This window comes from Sorex fumeus, unplaced genomic scaffold (assembly GCF_029834395.1).
Source record: "Sorex fumeus unplaced genomic scaffold, SorFum_2.1 ptg000007l, whole genome shotgun sequence".
NCBI classification, from domain to species: Eukaryota; Metazoa; Chordata; class Mammalia; order Eulipotyphla; family Soricidae; genus Sorex; species Sorex fumeus.
Window position 1 is genome coordinate 24,074,257 of NW_026606064.1, and position 21,969 is coordinate 24,096,225.

Below are 21,969 nucleotides of genomic sequence, written 5' to 3' on the forward strand. Positions count from 1 at the left end.
CCCAGTAATGTCTCCACTGTGACAGTTGTTACTGTGTTTGGCATATCGAATATGTCACGGGTAGCTTGCCAGGCTTTGCCATGTGGGCGAGATACTCTCAGTAGCTTGTCAGGCTCTCCAAGAGGGGCGGAAGAATCGAACTTGGGTCGGCCATGTTAGCCGCTTGCAAGGCAAACGCCTTACCTGCTGTGCTATCGCTCCAGCCCATTAGGTTCATCATGTGTGTTTTTCTTTATCTGCTAATGTGATGTATTGGGGCTGGAGCAATAGCACATCATTAGGGTATTGGCCCAGCACGCGGCTGGTCCAGCTGAGCAGGGTTTGATTCCTCTGCCCCTCTTGGAGAGCTCAGCAAGATACCGAGAGTATCTCCCCCTCATGGCAAAGCCTGGCAAGCTACCCGTGACATATTCGATATGCCAAACACAGTAACAATGAGTCTCACGATGGAGACGTTACTGGGCCCGCTCACGCAAATCGATGAACAACGGGAGGACAATGCAGTGCAGTGCTACAGTGATTATTACATAGATTTCCATATGTTTAACCATCCTTGAATTCTAGGAATAAATCTTCTTACCTTACTATGTAATTCTTCTAATATGCTGCTGAATTCATTGTGCTAAATAGTTGAGAACACAGGTGGCATTAATATCCATAAGGGATATTGGACTGTAGTTTTATGTTTTGCAGTACCTTATATGGCTTTGGTGTTGCAGTGAAGTTGGTTTTATAGGATGATTCAAAAAGTATTTCCTAGGAGAGTAACACCCAAGAATAGCCAAGTTAAGTACCGGGAGGTTTACTCCTTGGCTTGGAGGCCAGCTGCACACTCTAGGGGTAAAGGCAGCTCAGATAGAGAAGGGAGCACCAAATAAAGGGTGTTGGGAAGATCCGCCCAGGATGGGAGACACATGCTGAAAGTAGACTATAGACCGAACATGATTGCCACTCAATTCCTCTTTTGCAAACCACAGCACCGAAAAGGAGAAAGAGAACAAAAGGGAATGCCCTGCCACAGAGGAAGGATAGGATGGGGTAATGCGGGATGGGAGGGATATTGGGATTAGTGGTGGTGGAGAATGGGCACTGATGGAGGGATGGGTACTCGATCATTGTATAAGTGAAACCCAAGCACAAAAATTTGTAAGTCTGCAACTGTACCTCATGGTGTTTCACTAATAAAAATAAAAAAAAAAAAATAAAAAAAGTATTTCCTACTCAAGTCCAGAGGAAATGAGAAAATTAGATGGAAAATTGAGTAAAAGCCTACTAAACTCAATGTGTGAAAGCAATACACAGAAGACCAGGCTTATATCTAACAGCTCAGTAAATACTCAGGCTGTGATTTTAGCAAGACCATTATGAAATCCATGTTGTAATAACAATATGAAGTTATTAAGTGCCTGCTAGCAGAACAGGCATGGGGGAAACTAAGAGACATTGGTAGAGGGAAGGAAGGGCACATTGATGGTGGGACCGATACTGGAATATTGAATACCTGAAACAACTACATTGTGAACAATTTTGTAAATCATGGTGCTTAAATAAAAGTAAATTTTAAAAAATGTATTCCCTGCTCTTTTTTTTTTTAACAGTTTGAGAATTGGTGTTACATTCTTCTTGTGTTTGATAGAATTCATTCAGTACAATTTGCTTTGGTTGTAAACAGTGTACACTTTCAATGAATGTGGTAGCACTATAGCACTGTCAACCCATTGTTCATTGGTTTGCTCGAGTGGGCACCAGTTATGTCTCCATTGTGAGACTTGTTGTTACTATTTTTGGCATATCGAATATGCCACGGGGAGCTTGCCAGGCTCTGCCACGCAGGTGGGATTCTCTTGGTAACTTGCCCGGTTTCCGAGGGGCACAGAGAAATCGAACGCCCGGTTCGGCCACGTGCAAGGCAAATGCCCTACCCGCTGTGCTATCGCTCGAGCCATGGTATATGGAAATAATTTTCTGCTCTATGTTATACGTTATACCTATGATTTCAGGTTCATTTTTTTGGTTTTCTGTAACAAGTCTGCAATCCTGGTGGCTTAAGGCAAAAATTTTTTTTACAACTGTGGTAGTCAGAAGTCTTTCAACTCACCATGTATAATTTGCTCCTGCTTGAATCGCTGAGCATGAAACTGCCCATGCTTCTCCTCTTATCTTTTGGTAGTTGCTGGCATTCCTTGATGTTCCCTGGGTCATAGACTCATCATTCTGGTCTCTGGATATTCTATACTCATACTGATTTCTTGGTTTTGTTGTGTGTCTTTTTCTGTCTCTTACAAAGATACTGACTTTTGTGCTGCTCACATTACACAATGCTTCTTAGTCCTTAATTTTTAGTGACTCTCCATGATCCTTGGTATTTTCAAATACACTTTTTCAAATATGGTATGTTCTGAGTTTCCAGGTAGACATAAATTTTTTTTATTTTAATTTTTATTAGTGAAACATCATGAAGTACAACAATTGTAGACTTACAAATTTTTGTGCTTGGGTTTCACTTATACAATGATCAAGTACCCATCCCTCCACCAGTGCCCATTTTCCACCACCACGGGTCACAGTATCCCTTTCACCCCCCATGCCCCCCATCCCACCTTGCCTCTGTGGCAGTGCATTTCCTTTTGTTCTTTCTTTCCTTTTGGGTGTTGTGGTTTGCAAAAAAGGCATTAGTGGCAATCAACTTTGGTCTATAGTCTACTTTCAGCATGCTTCTTCCATCCTGAGGGATCCTCCCAACACCCGTTATTTGGTGCTCCCTTCTCTGTCCGAGCTCCCTTTCCCCCCAGCATGTGTGACTGGGCTCCAAGCCATGGAGCAAAATTTCTGGGACTAATCTCGGCCACTCCTGGGTGTTAGTCTCCTATTTTGTTACTTTATGTTCCCCAGATGAATGCAGTCTTTTCTATGTCTATCCCTCTCTTTCTGACTCATTTCGCTTAACATGATACTTTCCATGTTGTACCACTTGTATATAAATTTTATGACTTCATCTTTTCTAACAGCTACATAGTACTCCATTTTGTGAATGTACCAAAGATTCTTTAACCAGTCATCTGTTCTCAGGCACTCAGGTTTTTTTTTTCCAGATTTTGGCTATTGTAAAGAGGACTACAATGAACAAACAAGTGCAGATGTCACTTCAACTATGCTTTTTTGCCTCTCTGGGATATATTCCCAGGAGTGGTATTGTTGGGTCAAGTGGGAGCTCAATTGCTAATTTTTTGGGAATCGTCCATACTGTTTTCCAGAAGGGCTGAACCAGTCAGCATTCCCACCAGCAGTGAAGGAGGGTCCCTTTCTCATCACATCCGCACCAGCACTGGTTGCTTTTGTTCTTTTGAATGTGGGCCAATCTCTGTGGCATGAAATGATATCTGATTGTTGTTTTGATCTGCATCTCCTTGATGATTAATGATGTAGATCATTTTCTCCTGTGCCTTTTTGCCATTTGGGTTTCGTCTTTGAGAGAGTTTCTGTTCATTTCATTGCCCCATTTTTTGATGGGGTTGGATGTTTTCTTCTTGTGGAGTTCAACCAGTACCTTGTATAACCTTGATATCAACCCCTTGTCGGATGTGTATTCTGCGAATATCCTTTCCCTTTCTGTAGACTGTCTTTGTATTTTGGTCACTGTTTCTTTTGAGGTGCAGAAGCTTCTTAGTTTAAGATAGTCCCATTTGTCTATCTCTGTTTCCACTTGCTTGGCCAGTGGCGTGACATTTTTGAAGATACCATTAGCTTCAATGTCATGGAGGGTTTTGCCAACTTTGTCTTCAATGTACCTTATGGTTTCTGGTCTGATGTTGAGGTCTTTAATCCATTTTGATCTTACTTTTGTACATGGCGCTAGGCAGAGATCTGAGCCCACTTTTTTGCATGTAGCCGTCCAGTTTTGCCAGCACAATTTGTTAAAGAGGCTTTCCCTGCTCCTCTTCACTTTTCTTTCCCCTTTATCGAAGATTACATGATCATATGCTTGGGGGGGAGATGTCAGTATATTAAAACCTGTTCCATTGGTCTACTGCTCTGCCTTTGTTCTAGTACCATGCTGTTTTAATTATTACTGCTTTGTAGTAGAGTTTGAAATTAGGGAGGTTGATTCCTCCCATTTTCTTTTTCTCAAGTATTGCTTTAGCTATTCGTGGGGGCTTATTGTTCCATATAAATTTCAGGAGCGTTTGCTCCATTTCTTTAAAGAATGTCATCCCTTATAGGGATCGCATCAAATTTGTACAGTGCTTTGGAAAGTATTGCCATTCTGACAATGTTAATTCTCCCCATCCATGAACAGGAGATATTTTTCCATTTCCTCATGTCCTCTTTTATTTCCTGAATTAGCGTTGTGTAGTTTTCTTTACTTCCTTAGTTAAGCTTATTCCCTGGTACTTTATTTTCTGGGGCACAATTGTGAACGTGATTGTTTTCTTCATGTCACTTTCTTCTCTTTCATTATTTGTGCATAGGAAAGCCATGGACTTTTGGGCATTGATTTTATGGCCTGCAACTTTACTATAGAAGTCTGTTGTTTCTAGAAGTTTCATGGTAAAGGCTTTAGGGTTCTCTAAGTATTGTATCATATCATCTGCAAATAGTGAGAGCTTGATTTCTTCCTTTCCTACTTGGATGCCCTTAATATCTTTTTCTTGCCTAATCGTAGTTGCAAGTACTTCCAGTACTATATTGAACAGTAGTGGAGAGAGTGGGCATCCTTGTCTCCTCCCTGATCTTAGCGGGAAGGCTCTCAGTTTTTCCCCATTGAGGAGGATGCTTGTTGTAGGCATGTGGTAGATGGCTTCAACTATATTGAGGAAAGTACCTCTAACCCCATTTTGGCGAGGGTTTTCATCATAAATGGGTACTGGATCTTGTCAAATGCCTTCTCTGCATCTATTGATATGATTATATGATTTTTATATTTTCTTTTGTTGATATGATGGATTATGTTGATTGATTTACGAATGTTAAACCATGCTTGTATCCTGGGGATGAATCCCACTTGGTTATGGTGTATGATCTTTTTGATGAGTAGTTGAATTATTTGCTAGTATTTTGTTGAGAATCTTCACATCCGTGATCATCAGGGATATCGACCTGTAGTTTTCTTTTCTTGTGGTTTCTTTGTTTCCTTTTGGTATTAGAGAGATATGGGCTTCATAGAAACTGTTTGGGAGAGTTTCTGTTTTTTTCAATTTCCTGGAAATGATTGAGAAGAACTGGCAGTAGGTCCTCTTAAAATGTTTGGAAAAATTCGCTAGTGAATCCATCTGGACCTGGGTTTTTGTTTTTAGAAGACTTTTGATTACAGTTTCAATTACCTTGATGTTAATAGGTCTTTTCAGGTACTCTAGATCTTCTTGATTCAGCTTTGGGAGATGATAGGAGTCCAGGAATTTATCCATTTCTTCTAGGTTCTCTTGTTTCGTGGCATACAGACTTTCAAAGTAGTCTCTGATGATCTTTTGAATTTCTTTGGTTTCTGTTGTGATGTCCCCCTTCTCGTTTCTGATTCAGTTTATTAGGGTTCTCTCTCTCTGTTTCTTTGTGAGTGTTGCTAGTGGTTTATTTATCTTGTTTATTTTCTCGAAGAACCAGCTATTGGTTTCATTGATCTTTCGGATTGTTTCTTTCGTTTCCATGTCATTGATTTCTGCTCTAAGTTTTGTGATCTCTTTCCTTCTGCTTGATTTGGGCTCTTTCTGTTGGTGCTTTTCTATGGTCTTGAGCTGTGAAGTACACTTATATATTTATTCATGTACACTTGATGCCATTTACTCAAGCTTCTCATGTTATTTTGCCAGAAGTAAAATAAGAATCGTTTTGCATATTACTATTCAATTTTAAATGATAAAAACTACATGCTATATGTTGATATGTACTATTATATATTGATTTGCTTGAGCGGGCCCAGTAACATTTCCATTGTGAGACTTGTTGTTACTGTGTTTCGCATATTGAGTATGTCACAGGTAGCTTTCCAGGCTCTGCCGTGCGGGCGAAATACTCTCTGTAGCTTGCTGGGCTCTCTGAGGGGCGTGGAGGAATCGAACTCAGGTCGGCCATGTTGGCTGCGTGCAAGGCAAACGCCCTACCCGCTGTGCTATTGCTCCAGCCCCCATTATATATTGCATAAATTATTTTTGTCTATATTTAAAGGTAAATATTATTTTCCAGTGACACTGAAAAATTTTTGTTTTTAGTGTATATACAGAAAATTTGCATTTAAATGAATAAAGCAAACTAATATTTCAAATAAAGGTGGAGCTTAAACTTTTTTCTCAGTTAAATATGGAGACAAACTTAGCCAGGGTAATAGTAAACAGTGTATTTTGCCTTTGTTCTCTTGTAATTAGTTTATCAGTTTTTTTCATAATATCATATGCATTTATCATAGTCAGCAAATTTCTAATCAATCTTGCTACACCAGCATTATAAAGAATCCCTGTTGCCTTTTGTGTTTTGTTTCTTTGAATTTGGCCATATCCAACTACCTCAGGGCAAACTCCTGACTCTACTGAGAGATCACTCCCGATAGTGTCTTGAGGACCATATGTGGTACCAGGAACTGAACCCTGGTCCACCGCATATAATGCAAATGCCTTATCCGTTATACTGTTTCTATGGCACCTCTGTGCCTTTTCATTGTTAAAATTATATTGTATTCTTGCTGACCCATAGAAATGAGTGTTGCATCCTTGATTGCCTGGAGGTTTTCTAGAAGATTTTGATATATCAGAATTGCATGTGGTTGGCTATCAGCTCATTTAATATTTGACTCCAGCTTTCTTAGTTGTTGATAATATTTCACCCATGTATTCTGGATTAAAAAATAGTTTTATCCAAAGTATTGTCAAACATCTTTGTTTAAAATCCTATGGAAACATTAAGAAAAAGATGCATTTAACACTTGAAGCAGTTATATACTCATTCAATTCAACATGGTTGAGACAAGCCGTTACCTAATATAATTCTGATTTCCTACTTTAGGAATCCTGAAGCCATGGATAACTCATACATGCTTTGAAACATGGTTTAGATGATTTTTTTTTTCTGGAAGTCATGAAACTACCCTCCCAATTGGATGTACTGTAGAACAGACCTATGGTAAGTGGGTTTTTTTCCTCCTTATTTCTTCTGTCGATTTCATGTTCAAAATAAGTTTTATGGGTGTTGTAATGCTGCTCCCTGCTGGACATAGCATAGTTTACTAAAATTGGCACTTAATAGATGGGCACAAACTGATTAGCTTGACCGAGTAAGGGAAGATCTCTTAGTGGCGTTTGAATGTGCACACACCCATACACCCACACCCACACCCACACCCACACCCACACACACACACACACTCATGAACAGATACACACACATGCACACATGTACACACTCTTAACTACACACCAGAAAACAATCTGTAACAAAAGCAATTCTATTATCATGGTGAATAATGATAAAAGTACTGATTATCTTTTAAATTTCATTGTCAGCTTTGTTCAGTGGCATTAAAAAGTTGTAAAAATTATTCACTGAAGTATTCTTATAGGTGATGGACCTTTTAGGATTTTTCATATGGTGTATGTGATGTGTTTGTAATGTAAGTTCATTAAAAAAAAACCTTTACAGTTATTTCTTACATCAAATTTATATTATATTTTCCTAAGGAAATATTAAGACTACTACAATATAATTTACATTAGACATTTTAGATCTAGTTGAATAAGCCAGCCTATGGTATAGTCTATACAGGGGACATCGAAGGTAGCTTCTTTTATGTATTCACCCTATAATCCCATTTTTTAGTACAAACAGTGAACCATCCTTAACACATAGTGACACCGAGTTTGACTTCATGTATATCCTCTCCTGAATCCTTACAGCATCTATGTACAGATAAGTTTCCCAAATTGTCTTAAAATGTATAACAGTTAAAAATCTATTCCAACTCTTGAGCTAAATAATATTTTTGAGTGCATCCTACATGCAATGTTGTCTAGATGAAGAAATTTGTATATTTTTAAGGTAAGCATATATTTTCTTAAATAGAAGAGAAAGTTTAGTTTTTTGAGCTGAATAAGGATTTAATAGGATAAGTGAGCATATATTCTTTGATAGCCTGATTTTTGCAGCTTTGATAATCTGATAAATATACTCTTAATAAGAATTGTGGAGAATTAGGCATGTGATGTTTCTTTATTTGTAATATACTATAATAAAAAATAAAACAGTAGAAAAAGAAAATAAAGTTGTTCTTAGCAAGAGAAGCTCTTCCTCTGTACAAGAATATTTTATTTCAGGAAATTTACCATGTATACCAAATTTATTATTAAATAAATAATACATGAATATTTAGAAAAGTGGTAAGTATAAACATTCATGTAACTATAGATCATTACAAGTACCCCATAGATAATTTATATTGTTTTCCTATTCTTCAGAGGTAACCAATATTTTGACTAGTATTTATACAATACTCTAATTTTTATCACTTTTATTTGTGCATTATAAGCAATATTAATGGGTCATCTGTATTCTTCTTTTGGGGAAGCATCTTAATATTTGTCTTAGAGGTGTCTTTTTTTGTTTTGAATTGAAGGTTATAATGAAGTAGAAATTTCAGTGTAAAGCCAGAGAGGGTTATCTTTAGTGTACTGGGAATTTTTAAGACAGAGGTAGTTGTAGGAAATTTTGATGTAGTAACAGGATACCTGGTACACACTTGTCTAGCCTCTTTGGGTAAGTGGAAAGGTGTCTGTAAAGGGAAGCATTTGTCAGAAAGGGGGAGAAAGGCTTAATTGGATGGAGCCTGTCACCATGCAGTCATAGTACAGTGGGGAAAGCAAATAAGTGATCTTGTCTGTACTGTCTGCTGCTTCTCAAGCCTGGTGGTCTCATTGTCTTCACACCATATTTCTTAGAATGAGGCTAGTCATAGAAGCCTTTTCTCAGGTATAAAGTTGTCCTGCTGCTGCTGCCATTCTTAATTCATTAGCCCCATTTACTACATGATGTAGAGTAGAGGAAATTTCCAGGGACTTTTCCAGCCAAGAATTTGTAGCAGCATGGTGTTCTGAAAGGAGAAGGTCCCTGAGTACTTTCTTTGAACCAAGTCCTTGAAATTACAGCTCATGGAGTAGAACCTGTATGGTGTAGCTTTGACTGTAAAGTGCAGCTTTGATGTTCATGCTGCCAAAGAGGTCTGAAGGCGTTCGCTTGCATACATTAAAGATGATGAGGGCAATGTCCTCGCTGTGCATGGACTTCTTCTGTCCCAAACTACGTGACAACACCTGTTCTGGCAGGGGCTCCAGCTCTGCCGAACTCCAAGATCCATCAGGCATGTACCATCTTCCAAAAGAGGGAAAAAGGCCTCTCACTCCACCGAGGTCCCGTTCTCCTCTTGCACCAGTGTTAGCACTCTGCTCAGCAGCGGGGTCCCCAATGCCTTGTCTAGCAGTTCCTGGTGGATGTCAGTCTGATTTGTGTCAGCTTATGATCAGAAATGTGGAAAGGTTGCTGGGTTGGGAGAGCTGAGATCTAAACACTGGTGCCAAACTTGGAGCTCAGGTTGGATCCTGGCTTGAGTCTGGAGACTCTGACCATCTTGATGATTCCTTTTGGACTGCTGCTCAGCTGCTCCAGGGTTATACTGGCACAGCTGTGAGAGACCCATTAAGGCCCTGGTGGCATAGGTTCTGTGTGTGGGGGGCGGGCTGGTGAGTGCCATTGTTTAGAATAGTATGTTCTCTCTTTAGTTGAGTATTATGTTTTGAAGAGTCATTCACAGTGATTACATGTAGTTTTTATTTATCGCAGTTCTTTTATGTTATTGTACTGGAATGCATGTTTCATAATCCACCCTTTATGTTGTTAATGGATTTTGGGTACTTTCTGGTTTTGACTTTTATAAATAACATTGTCCCAAACATTATTTTATGTATTATGCCATAAAAAAATTTTTATTCAGTGATAAAAATCAGATTTTTACATTAAAGTCAGTTGATTACAATGTATTTTAAATGAAATGACTTCATTTTGGTTATATAGATAGAATATAAAGAAACTAATCATTAATAAAATTGAACAACAATAACAAAACCTTTCAGAATCTAAAATAAAATGGTTATTACTTGAAAAGTGTAGTGGGTGGGGCAGAGAAAGAGGCAGTCACTTTTTTAGTGGTGAATGGTAATAGTGGTGGTGGTACATACACTATAAATCTTTTGACCTATAAAACTGTTTATTTTTCCTACTTTAGTACATGACCCTTGTCATTTGTGATAGTTTAAAAGTTACATTTATAAGTATGCATTTATAAATATGTGTGTATGCTACCTAATATTATATGCTCTTTTATTACCACATTTGTTCTATTCACTATGATGTCATTTCATAACCTTTTTACTCATAAAGAAACTGAGGACTAAAGTGACTCACTTGAACAAGGTCATTTAGCAAGTTGGAACTAGAAAATGGACCAATCTGTCTACTTGGCAATCACAGGTTAAAGAAAGCAAAATGAAATCAGGACATTTTCATGAGTGTCTCCATTTAGGTGGAAAATTTGCCTGACTAACTTTCATAACTGATCAGGTATTTGACTATTAAAGAAGTGCCCAATAACACAGGGTGTTTAAAGCCCACCCTTCCCAAATATTATTGTACCTCATTAGAGTTCCATTTTGCAAAAGGCAGTCATGATGTATTTTCACTTTGAGGGAAAATTTTACTTTGACAAATTCCTCGTTCATTGGGGTATTATTAATGAATAGTATTCTGCATCTGTTAATTTTCTGGATAATTGCATCTTATTTTCTTATGTGCCAAGATTTGTTTTGTATGGATATTTTTCTGAAATGCTACTAAAATATAAAATTTACCCTTCTGTTTTATTAAACAGAATAAACTGAGTTAAGGGTCATTGTTTTTGTATTACTTGGAGTTGTCATTGTGAACAGCTTTTACAGAATTTATGATTTCCTAAGAGACTATTACGCTCTATAGGGATGTTCTTCTAAACTATGATTGATAGATTTTTATGTTCTGGATGCTAATTTATTGTTTGGTATTATTTTACCTTTGTTAATTTTTTTAAGAGTCGACAGTGGATTTTTGAAAAACCTAATAGTAAAATCTGCATTTCCCTAACATCAGACATTTCTTAGGTACAGATTTGGATGGTTCTATACCCTCCGATGAGTAAGGGCATAGAATGTGTGGCAGCTTTTAAGAATTTGTTTTGAGAGCCAGAGTGATAGTACAGCAGCAGGTAGGACACTTGCGTTTCAGTCTTGTACACTGCTGGCCCTAGTTCTATCCCCAGCACTGCATATGGTCCCCTGAGTCCACCAGAAGTTATCCCTGTGTAAGCCCTAAGAATCACTGGGTGTGGCCCAACTCTTGCCCCACTCCCCAACACCACTCCCTGCAAAAAAAAAAAAAAATTGCTTGGGTCAGCTCTGAGCAAGCCATTTTGTTTCAAGAGTCTGAATTAACTCATAGCTGATTTCTGAATAATTGAAATGCAACATAAATATTCTGGAATCTCCTTACTAGGGAATAAAAGTTAATCATCTACATTTTTTTTGCATAACAGTTATAGCCATACTAAAACTGAATTTACTTAGGATTCCAAATGAGAAGGGCAGTGGATCTTAGTTATTTTCAAATTATGAGATATTTTATAGGATGAACATTGAAATAAAAATAATAATACATGAGCTGTCATCGTCTATTGACAGTGGTCATTTTTAAGACCAACACTTAGAAATTGTAGTTTTGTAAATGAAAACAGAGAAGTAATAGGTTTGGTTTCATAAGAATATTTAAGTGCTTTGAGAAAACATTTAAAAGTGAGGGGCTCTCCTAGCACAGTAGTAGGACACTTTCCTTGCACACAACTTGCATCGGTTCGATCCTAGGCATCCCATATTATTTATGAGACCGTGAGGAGTGATTCCTGAGTAAACCCAGTAACCAGGAGTAAACCCTGAGTATCACTGGTATGGCCCCAAAATAAAAAAAAAAAATAGAAGTAAACAGGAGGTTGGGGATATAGGTCAAAGGGCTAGTATGTGTGTTTTGTATTATGGATACCCAGATTCGATTCCCCAGCATCACCTAGTCCCCTGGGCCCTATCAGAGTGACCCCCTAAATAAATAAATGTATATTGTGGTATAACTCAGGCATAGAGAATAAGTATGAAGCCCTGTGTTTGATCCTTAGTACCCTACCTTTCCTCAACCCTCAAGTTCAAGAAAAAGTGAACTATGAGGTTGGGGAAATGCCTCAAAAAAAATGTACCATATTTTTTGTGTATGGTAATCCAATCCCTAGCACCGCATGGTCCCCTGAGCACTGCTAGGAGTCACCCTTGAGTACTGAATTAGGAGCATTGCTAGAGTACCAGCAGGTATAGTCCCAAAACAAAAAATTTAACTACTGATCTGGTTATAAAATTTTGAACATAAATTTTAAAAAACAAGGACTTTAAAACTGTATATTTAGATTTGAGACACAGCTATTGGTGTTTGTAAGTCATTCTTGGTAGTACCTGGGGACCATGCAGTACTGAGGGACCATGTAGTACTTTGTATGCAAAGAATACACTTTAGCCTTCTGAGCTTTCTCCCTGACTTTGTTGTTTTTTATATGTCAGGAAATATTGGGAAGGAAAATAGACCATTGCTCTCCTATCACATTAGATACTATTATGAATTTCTGTGGGCTGGAGCGGTAGCACAGCAGTTGGGCATTTGCCTTGCATGCAGCCAGCCTGACCAAGCCAGGTTCGATTCCTCTGCCCCTCTCGGAGAGCCCGGCAAGCTACCAAGAGTATCTCGCCCTCACGGCATAGCCTGGCAAGCTACCCGTGATGTATTCAATATGCCAAACATAGTAATAACAAGTCTCAAAATGGAGACATTATGGGCCTGCTCGAGCAAATTGATAAACAACGGGAGGACAGTGCTACAGTGCTATGAATTTCTGTATTGGGTTTTTTGTTTGCATTTTTTAATTTTTTAATTGGAGTACTATGATCTGAAGTACAGTAAATGATGGTTTTCCATGTACATAATTCCAACATCACACCCATCACAAGTGTAACCACTTTCCTCCCCCAAGGTCCTGAAGACTCCTCCCTTTCAACGTGCCCCCCACCCCCAACCCAAACCCAACTCCATTCTGCAGATCAATTACTACTGCATTGCCTTCGGCCCTCTGTTGCTATCTTGCTGTGTATCAAAAAGCAAATTCCTTCCAAATTAATGCTTCTGTGTTTGGGGGAGTTGGGGGGAAGATGCCAAGAAGTGGAGATGTTTGGGATGGTAGTTGTGTTCTTATTATTTGGGGAGATCTTCATATTGCTTTCCATAGAGGTTGAGCATATGTCATTTCCACCAACAGTGGATGAAGGTTCCTAAGTTGGGGGGAAGATGCCAAGAAGTGGAGATTTTTTGGATAGTAGTTGTGTTCTTATTATTTGGGGAGATCTTTATATTGCTTTCCATAGAGGTTAACTGTATATCATTTCCACCAACAGTGGATGAAGGTTCCTAACTCACCTCAACCCTGCCAACCCTGGCTGTTTCTAGACTTTTTAATATGTGCCATTCTCATTGGTGTGAGATGATTTCTCAGTGTTGTTTTGATTTGTGTTTCCCTAATTGTGAGTGAGGGTGAGTACTTTTTCATATGCTTTTGGTCATCTGTACCCCTTCTCTGGGAAAGTATCTGTTCAACTCCTCTCCTTATTTTAAGATGGGATTGTTAGGGTTTTTTGTTATTATTTTTATGAGTACTTTATAAGTCTTATAAACCCTTTACCAGACTTGTTGCACAAATGTCGTCTTTTTTTCAGTATGGTGTCTTTTTTCTATAGCTTGATTTTCATTTGCTGTGTAGAGCTTTGGGGGTTGTGCATATGGGGGAGGTTGAGCTACACCTGGCTGTGCTTAGGGCTTACTCCTGGCTCTGCACTTGGGGATTGCTTCTGGCAGGCACAAGGGTCAGTGGGATATTGGGTTTGAACCTGAGTTGGCTGCATGTTAGGCATACCCCCTACTGCTCTACTATCACTCTGGCCCCTGTGCAGAGCTTATTTGATTTGGTATAATTGCATTTGTTTCTTTTCAACTTTGCTGTCTGTGGTCCTCTATTGAAGACACCTCTGCCCTCTGCTGTTGAAAATTGTTTGCTTTTAATTATGTGAAAGGCCCTCCCGTTGATCGTCGATTTGCTCGAGCGGGCCCAGTAACGTCTCCATTGGAGACTTTGTTGTTACTGTGTCTGGCATATCGATTACTCTCGGTAGCTTGCCGGGCTCTCCGAGAGGGGCGGAGAAATCGAACTCGGGTCGGCCATGTTGGCCGCTTGTAAGGCGAACGCCCTACCGGCTGTGCTATCGCTCCAACCAGTTTTGCATATGCCTCAGGAGAAAAAAGGAGTTTTGGGGCCAGGAAGAGTACAGAGGGGTAAGACCTTTTATGCCTTTTACATATCTTTTATGCCTATATATACCTTTTACATGTCCGACCTAGGTTCAACCCCTGGCACCCTATATGCTTCCTCGAATCTCAACAAAGAGTGATCCCTGAGCACAGATCCAGGAGTAAGCCCTGAGCACTGCTGGGTGTTACCCCCCAAATAATAAATTCATTAATTAAAAGAGAAAATAAGGAACTTCTTATAGTGTACTGCAATGAAAACAGTTTTGAGAGTTGCCTTATGAACAAATAATTTTAGACAGAAGAATGACTTTATCAATTTATACTAACAACATTACTTCTGGCACAAAGGCCAAATGGGAGAAAATGAACTGGATCATATTCTCAAACACATAGTCCCTGTTTGCTAAAATACCAAAATTTGGAATCTCTAAAATTCAGAGTTTCACAGAGTATAAAGATTCAAATTCTCAGGTTGAAATCCCTAAACCTGTAATCTTGACAGAGGAGCTAGCAGGTGGTTGTGATGGTGAACAGGGAATACAAGAGCTGTGAAAAAGTGGAGGAGTTGTAAGTGGGTACTCACTCTAGCTGTCTGTGAATTTTTCTAAACTTGTCCTCTTGAAGAGAGGCTGGGAGAAGTTTAATGTCGGATACTCAGGAATTTGTCTTTCAGGATTGTGTCTTGCGGTATTATTATGATTAACATAGAGAAGAAAATAGGGTGAATGACTGTTGCTTCATAAGCAGAAGTCCAGAAGACTTTTAGTTTTTATTTTTAGATTTTTTTTTAATTGAATCACCGTGAGACACACAGTTCAAAGCTGTTCATGGTCAGGTTTCAGTCACACAATCTTCCAATACACAACCCTCCACCCACCAGTGTACATTTCCCACCACCAGTGTCCCCAGTTTCCCTCCTACGCCCTTCCCCCCTCCCCCCCCCCACATACACACACACATCGCTCACCCTGTCTTTGGCAGGCACTTCCCTTCTGTCCCTCCTTTAGGGCATTATGGCTTGCAGTGCAGATATTGAGAGATTGTCATGTTTGTTCCTTTACGTACTTTCAGTATGCCATTTTGTATTTTGTATACGTTTATATATATATGTATATGAGAAAAGCATTTATATATGAGAGAAAAGCATAGTTGTTCCTGTTTTTTATCACAAAGAAAGTTTGTTCTGTGTTTTTGTCAGTATGAATATATTTATGTGTAAAATTATCCTTTTTGTTTATTTTATTTTGCTTTTGTGGGTGGTCACACCTAGCAGTGCTTGGGTCAAGGGTCATTCCTGGTGGTTCTCAGAATGCCTTGTACTACCGGAAATTGAACAGTACATGGATCTCCTGCTAGGAGACTATGTATTCTATCCCGTTGAACTACCTCTCTTGCCCTATCAAACTTTTTCCATTTGTAAAATTATTATTATTTATTTTTGTGATACTTTAGGTGGCATGGTTACATGGTATCAAAGATTTTGGTGTTGATGTACAAAATAATTTCACTCCAGTACCACCAAAGGTGCCCAAGACCGATTACTGTCCCCATGTGACCTCTAGTCTGTCTCTTTCTTCCTCAGCCCACTGCTTGGTAATTGGAGTTTTGCAATGCAAGGCCAAAATCTATGAAACTGTTTTTTCATTTAATCTATTTGTTTTGTTTTGTTTTGTTTTGTTTTTGGCCATAGGCCATATCTTTAGGTTCTCAGGGCCTACTCCTGGCTCTGTCTTCAGGGATCACCCCGGCAGGACTTGGGGGACCATATATGGTATTGAATCAAACCAGGGTCAGCCACATGCAGGACAAGTGTCTTATCTATCCTGTACTATCTCTGGTCCCTTATGCTGTCTTTAAGAAGAAGAAGAAAGAAAAAAAAATATATATGTACATGTTTAGATAATTTCATAAGTTTTTCATTAGGTTAGATACAATCATGCAAATAAAGAAGAAGAATGCAAATAAATTTGGCCTTGGAATACAAAGCTCAGATTAACAGCATGTGAATTAAGAAAAAGAACATTATCAGTATTTTAGATGTTAATTTCATGATCCCTGCTGGTTACCCTTTTCCCTAATCCCTCTTCCCCTACTCCCAGGGATAACTAGTGCCCTGAATTTTTATAATATAGGTTTGTTTTGCCTGCTTTTATATTTTGTATGTATGATTTTGTATTTCTATTTTTAATGCTCAACATTGCTTCTTGAGAGTACCCACATTGTCACATGCAGTTATATTTTGTTGATGTTTATTGATGCATTTGATTATATGACCATCACATATAATTTGTCCTTTGTAGTACTAATGCAGAAATATGGGCAGATTTCACCTGAAGCTACTATAAGTGTTCCAATCTATGTCTCAATATATTTATGTGTTTCTTCTGAGGATATAAATAGGAGTACATGCTGAATTATTAAAGATCTTGTAAATTCTTTAATTTGTAAATTTGACTTTTATCAACTCTGCTAATTTTCTAAACTGGATTACATTCTTATGAGAGTTGTAGGTGGTCCATGTTTTAGCCAACAATGTTTTCTCCATTTTTTTTTTCATTTTCCAAATTCTAGTGGGCATATATTAGTAAACCATTTTCGGTTAGCCTCTAGTTCCCTGATGGTAGTAGGCATACCTTTTCATTTGAATACTGTTTGGTTATTTTTATTATTTTTTTTTGAAAAGAGATGTCTATCTTTTTTGCCCTCTTTCCTGTTGACTGTCTTTTAACTTGATACATAGTTCTTTTAATTTTCAAAATAGGAGACCTCTACTGAATATGGATATTGCAAACATTTTTACATTCTGAAGTTTGCTTTTTCAGTGTACTAATAGAGTTTTTGATGAACAGAAGATTATACCTTTAAAATAATTGTTTGTTCAGTGCTTTTATATCTTATTTAAGAAATATTTGTCATCCACAAGGATTTTCTGTGTTACGTTTTTTTCCTAAAAGTGTCATTGCTTTCCATTTTTTATTTGTAATTTTGAACTATATTTTCATGTTTGGCAATTTATCTGTGCTTTTTAGATGCAACTTTTATCTCTAACAGAGGAAGGAAGTGGACATTGGTTAGTGACCATAATTATGTGCTCATAGAAAGTATACATTTGAGAGAACAATATTTACCTATGTTTACCTTACCTGCAGCTTTAATGTGCTGCTTTGTTTTTCTTTAAGGAGAACCAATTCAGGAAAGAATTTCTAGACCGGGAAAATAAATTTTATGTTTTTTAATAATATTAACACTGTTAGTATTTATAAAAATGTTCACAAAATAGAATTTTGTGAGCTGTTTATAGACAAACTCCCAGTAACCTCATTTGAGTTTAGTTCACTTTCTTAATGCATGGGATAGTTCATTTTTCCCTCAAGAGAGGAGAAAAATTAGCTTTAGTCATCAGAACGATATAATGATTTGTTACTGTATTTAAAAATTATTTTTAAGCATCTTTTAGATTGATTTCAAGTAGGATTTCTTTTGAGATCCTTTTGTGTACAAGTTACTAACACTTACAGGACCACCATGCTTTTTATTAGTCATAAATATTTAAAATATATTTTACTATGTTCTGTTTATAGTGAAGAAAAGTGTTTTATATAGTTATTAATTCTATCTATGTCATAATATTAACTTTATGACTTTTGTATTTTCCATTTATATTTCATAATGAGACTAATTGCCTCTTTAAAAATGCGTTTTGTCTCTGATCACAGTGCTGAAATTAAAGGTGACTGTACTTGACTTTTAGAAAAGCACTTAGATATTTTTCACTTGTACTTGACTCTTAGCTAAGCACTTAGATATTTTCACTTGCAAACTACATTATTTTAGTTTAAGCTTCAAATTAAATATTATTTTATCTTGGCTTTTATTTTAATTCATGCATTTAAAAACTGAAATTCAGATAAAAGGTGGTTTCAAAATAAATTCAGTATATTATTTATGAGTGGAGCAACACATTAGCATTGAGTTCACAATAGATCATATCGCTTTTATTCCATCTTACAAGCTTAGCAGCACAAACAGAATAATCAACATATTATTTGGCTGTCATCTGCTGAACAGAAACCAGAGATCACAAGGAGGTTTTCCCTAGCTGTGGTGATGGCCTTTTTGTTCCAAGCCCCCATCTGGGAGGGCCATGGTGTGTTATCATATGGAACGCGGGGTTTTCTGTAATCTGCTTAGCTGCACTGCAGTTTGAATCTTCATTCCATGTTTGTGTAATTTATAATTTTAATGAGACCATGGCTCTTGTGGGCTTTGAAATATATTAAAAGCTCTTTTGTGCATATGCTTTTGTTCTTGCTTAATAGGCTCAGTGTATTTAAAACTGATGAATTTTTATTCATGAATTTGGATGTCTGGGGATTAACTTAGACTGAATATCATTGCACTCATCTATTGATTGTTAGAAAGTTTATTTTATTGCTGTTATTTTGTTTTCTTTAATATGTGTATATATTTGTGTGTCTCCGTGATACAAGTAACCAGAACAGAAAGAAATTAATGTAATTACAGAAGGCTGAAAATAAAACGTAGCTATGTTATAAAAAATTAATTTAGAACTTATCGATACATTTCAGGTTTACTTTTAAACCTTAAGCAATTCTTTTAAAACTCTGACTATAAAAATGCAACTTTTAAATGAATTAATACTCTACATATTTTGTTATTTATATTGAAATAGTGTTCCAAGGTGTGACACAGATACAGAATTTGCGTTTTAATTGTATAAATCGAATGTCTGTGATCATACTAAATCAGTAATTAACTTTTTGGAATTAGATTATGTTTTATAGCTATTTATTATTTTTCCATAATATTAAAAAAACTTTTTAAATGGATCTTTCTTACATAAATTCATAGACATGTAGATTAATGTGAAATTTCTAATTAACATTTTAGGTTTTAACAAAATTATGACAAATGTTAGAAACTTCAAATTTCTGTTATATAGTGTATTAACATTGAATATAGATAATTGCAAAGCACCTTAGCGGAAAAAAAATCATGGCCCTTTATAAATTTAGACATGTGTTATGTAGTTGCTATCTGTTTGACTCAATGAGTTGTGATGCACAGAGGTTTATAATCTTTTCTGAATTTCCCAAACTGCATTTTTCCCCTAAAATCCTGTATTTGCTGGAATAAAGCATTTTTGTATTATAAAACATCATTCATTTTTGGTATATGATTCTCAGTACTTTGGCAGATACTTTGTTTTCTTTCACTTCCCTTTAAGCCACTAATGGACAGTTAAAAATGACACCATTTTCAACTTTCTTTACTAAGCTTGTCTATCAGAAACAACACTGCAATGTTGTTTAATAATGACTTCTGCTTTAGTATTCTTACTATCTGTAATATACATAATAGTTTAGAAATATCTTATTGGAAATGTATGATCATCTAAAGCAGTACTGTTTATTAGAATATAATGTGAATCATATGTATTTTTAATATACTATTCAAAATATTAACTTCAGAATGCAATAAACATATTTTTTTTACTGCCTTCAAGTTCCAGTGAATGTTTTATGCTTATGATACTTCTTGAATTTTCTAGCCATGTTTCAAGTGCCCAAAAGTCACATATCACTAGAACTATCTTACTGGACAATGCAGCCCTAAAGTACTATATGTAAAAATTACATTAGAAGTGTGTGATTTTTTTCTTCTCTTATTTTTCTAATAATATCCTGATTAAGGCACAGAAGATTCCTGTTGGTGCAGTAGAAATTGTCATTTTTCTTATAACACTATCACTGATAATTGGTATATGTCTGACTGATTACAAATTAAAATTTTGTCACCTGACTCCTAAATGATCATAAGGAGATGATCACTAATGTAATGAATGTGGTATGTTCCTCAACAATTGCAGGCAAACAAAATTGTGAAATAACTCATACTTCATGTATACCGTCAAGCTTGTTATATTACAGAAATCCCATTCTTTTTTCTAAATAATTCTGAGAACTCCTCTATAATTCTTATATTTTCTTTGAGGGGTGTTATGTGAATGAATATAACTTCAGAATACTTTGCTTAGAACTAATATAGCCCAAGGTTTTTGGAAAAATCTATATATGGAGTGTTGTTTCTCTTGTGTCTCTAGGATTCTATACATTCTTAAAACACTATTGAAATATAAGAAGGCTAAGTACTTAAAATATACAATGGGAATGTAAAACCTTGAATTGCTATTCATTTAAGTCTGTACAGATATTTTGAATTGATGGAAGTGTTTGTATAAAAAACTGCTGTAGTAGCTATTTGATTGAAAGTAGAGATCATCTTGGGTATAATTGACCTTGCTCAAGTATAGTTTAGAGGGGGAAAAAAATCACGTTCATGAGACTCTGAGTTTTTCAGATATGGGCTAGTGCCTGTTGTATTCTTTTACTCATTTTAATTTTTATTGACTTCTGTCTATGACTTCTGCATCTAAAGTGTTGGCACAAAATGTTAAACTATTCCTTAAACAATACCTCTAGTTACTTGGAAATGATAAGTCCACCCATTGATTTCCTAATTTTATTATGTACACAGTCAATTGTAATCCAAGATTACAGCAAACAAGATGTTAATTTTGAGACATAATCTATGTACATTTCAATTATAGAGCATGATTGTTATAGAAGCACAGAATAAAAAGGAATAACATTTGTGCTATCCTCACAGGAGCTGTCAATAAAAGATGTAATAGGGGATTTAGGAATCTGGAAATGGCCAACTAATTTATGTGAATCTATTTTATTTCAGCTAGAAAGACCAAGCTCTTTTTCGTCTGCACTGCATATTGCAGAGCACAGGCTGTCTATAGAAAACCAGGCGGCTGCATATGGATAGTCCCTTGATATCATTCACTTGCTGTGTAATCTTATTATGCAAAGTTCTAATCTTCACCTAGAATGAATGCCTCTGGGTCAGAATATAGTCATATCAGGGTTTTTGAGGTCATGTTTTGTGATCCTTAGCTTATTCTTCTAAGTAGGGCTGGGATTTAAAGGGTATTCCCCAGACACTAGCAGAGATAGACAGCAGAACCTGCTGCCTTTTTGGAAGACAAGACCAACATGAGGTCCCTGGTAGGATTAAACTTGATTTGTAGCTATAGGATTTTTTAACAGATGTATTATTGGACAGGGAATAGGGGGCCACCAGCACAGCAAAATTGAATCACGACTGGCATTCTCAGGGAGTTTGCTGTCTGCTAAAACAGCAGCTGCATGTGGATTTGACTTCTTTCAGGTGAAGCGACTTCCAGTCACTTGGAAAGGATGGGATGAAAAGGAACCTTGGTGATAATTTTGATGTCTGCAAGATTTAGTACCAGTGTAATGGGATTATCGGTAACACCTTCACTGCAGAAAAAGCCACCTGGCGCTATAACTGGCAGCAACTGAGATCTAATCCTTTCCCATCTCTTGGATGTCATTCATGAAGCTCAAAGCATTTTCTATTCTGCTGTGATTAATTTTATAAACAACAACAAAAAAATGCAGGTGATCA

The 21,969-nt window shown here is 36.9% G+C and overlaps 1 protein-coding gene across 3 annotated transcripts in view; it reads left to right on the forward strand.

Moving 5' to 3' along the window:
- IMMP1L (inner mitochondrial membrane peptidase subunit 1) overlaps positions 1 to 21,969 on the forward strand; it is an 85,839-nt gene that overhangs the window by 16,890 nt on the left and 46,980 nt on the right. For all 3 annotated transcript variants that reach the window (XM_056136270.1, XM_056136278.1, XM_056136260.1), the window contains exon 2: positions 6,991 to 7,107. The gene's annotated coding sequence lies outside the window, so the exon portion shown is untranslated. The remainder of the gene's footprint in view (positions 1 to 6,990; positions 7,108 to 21,969) is intronic.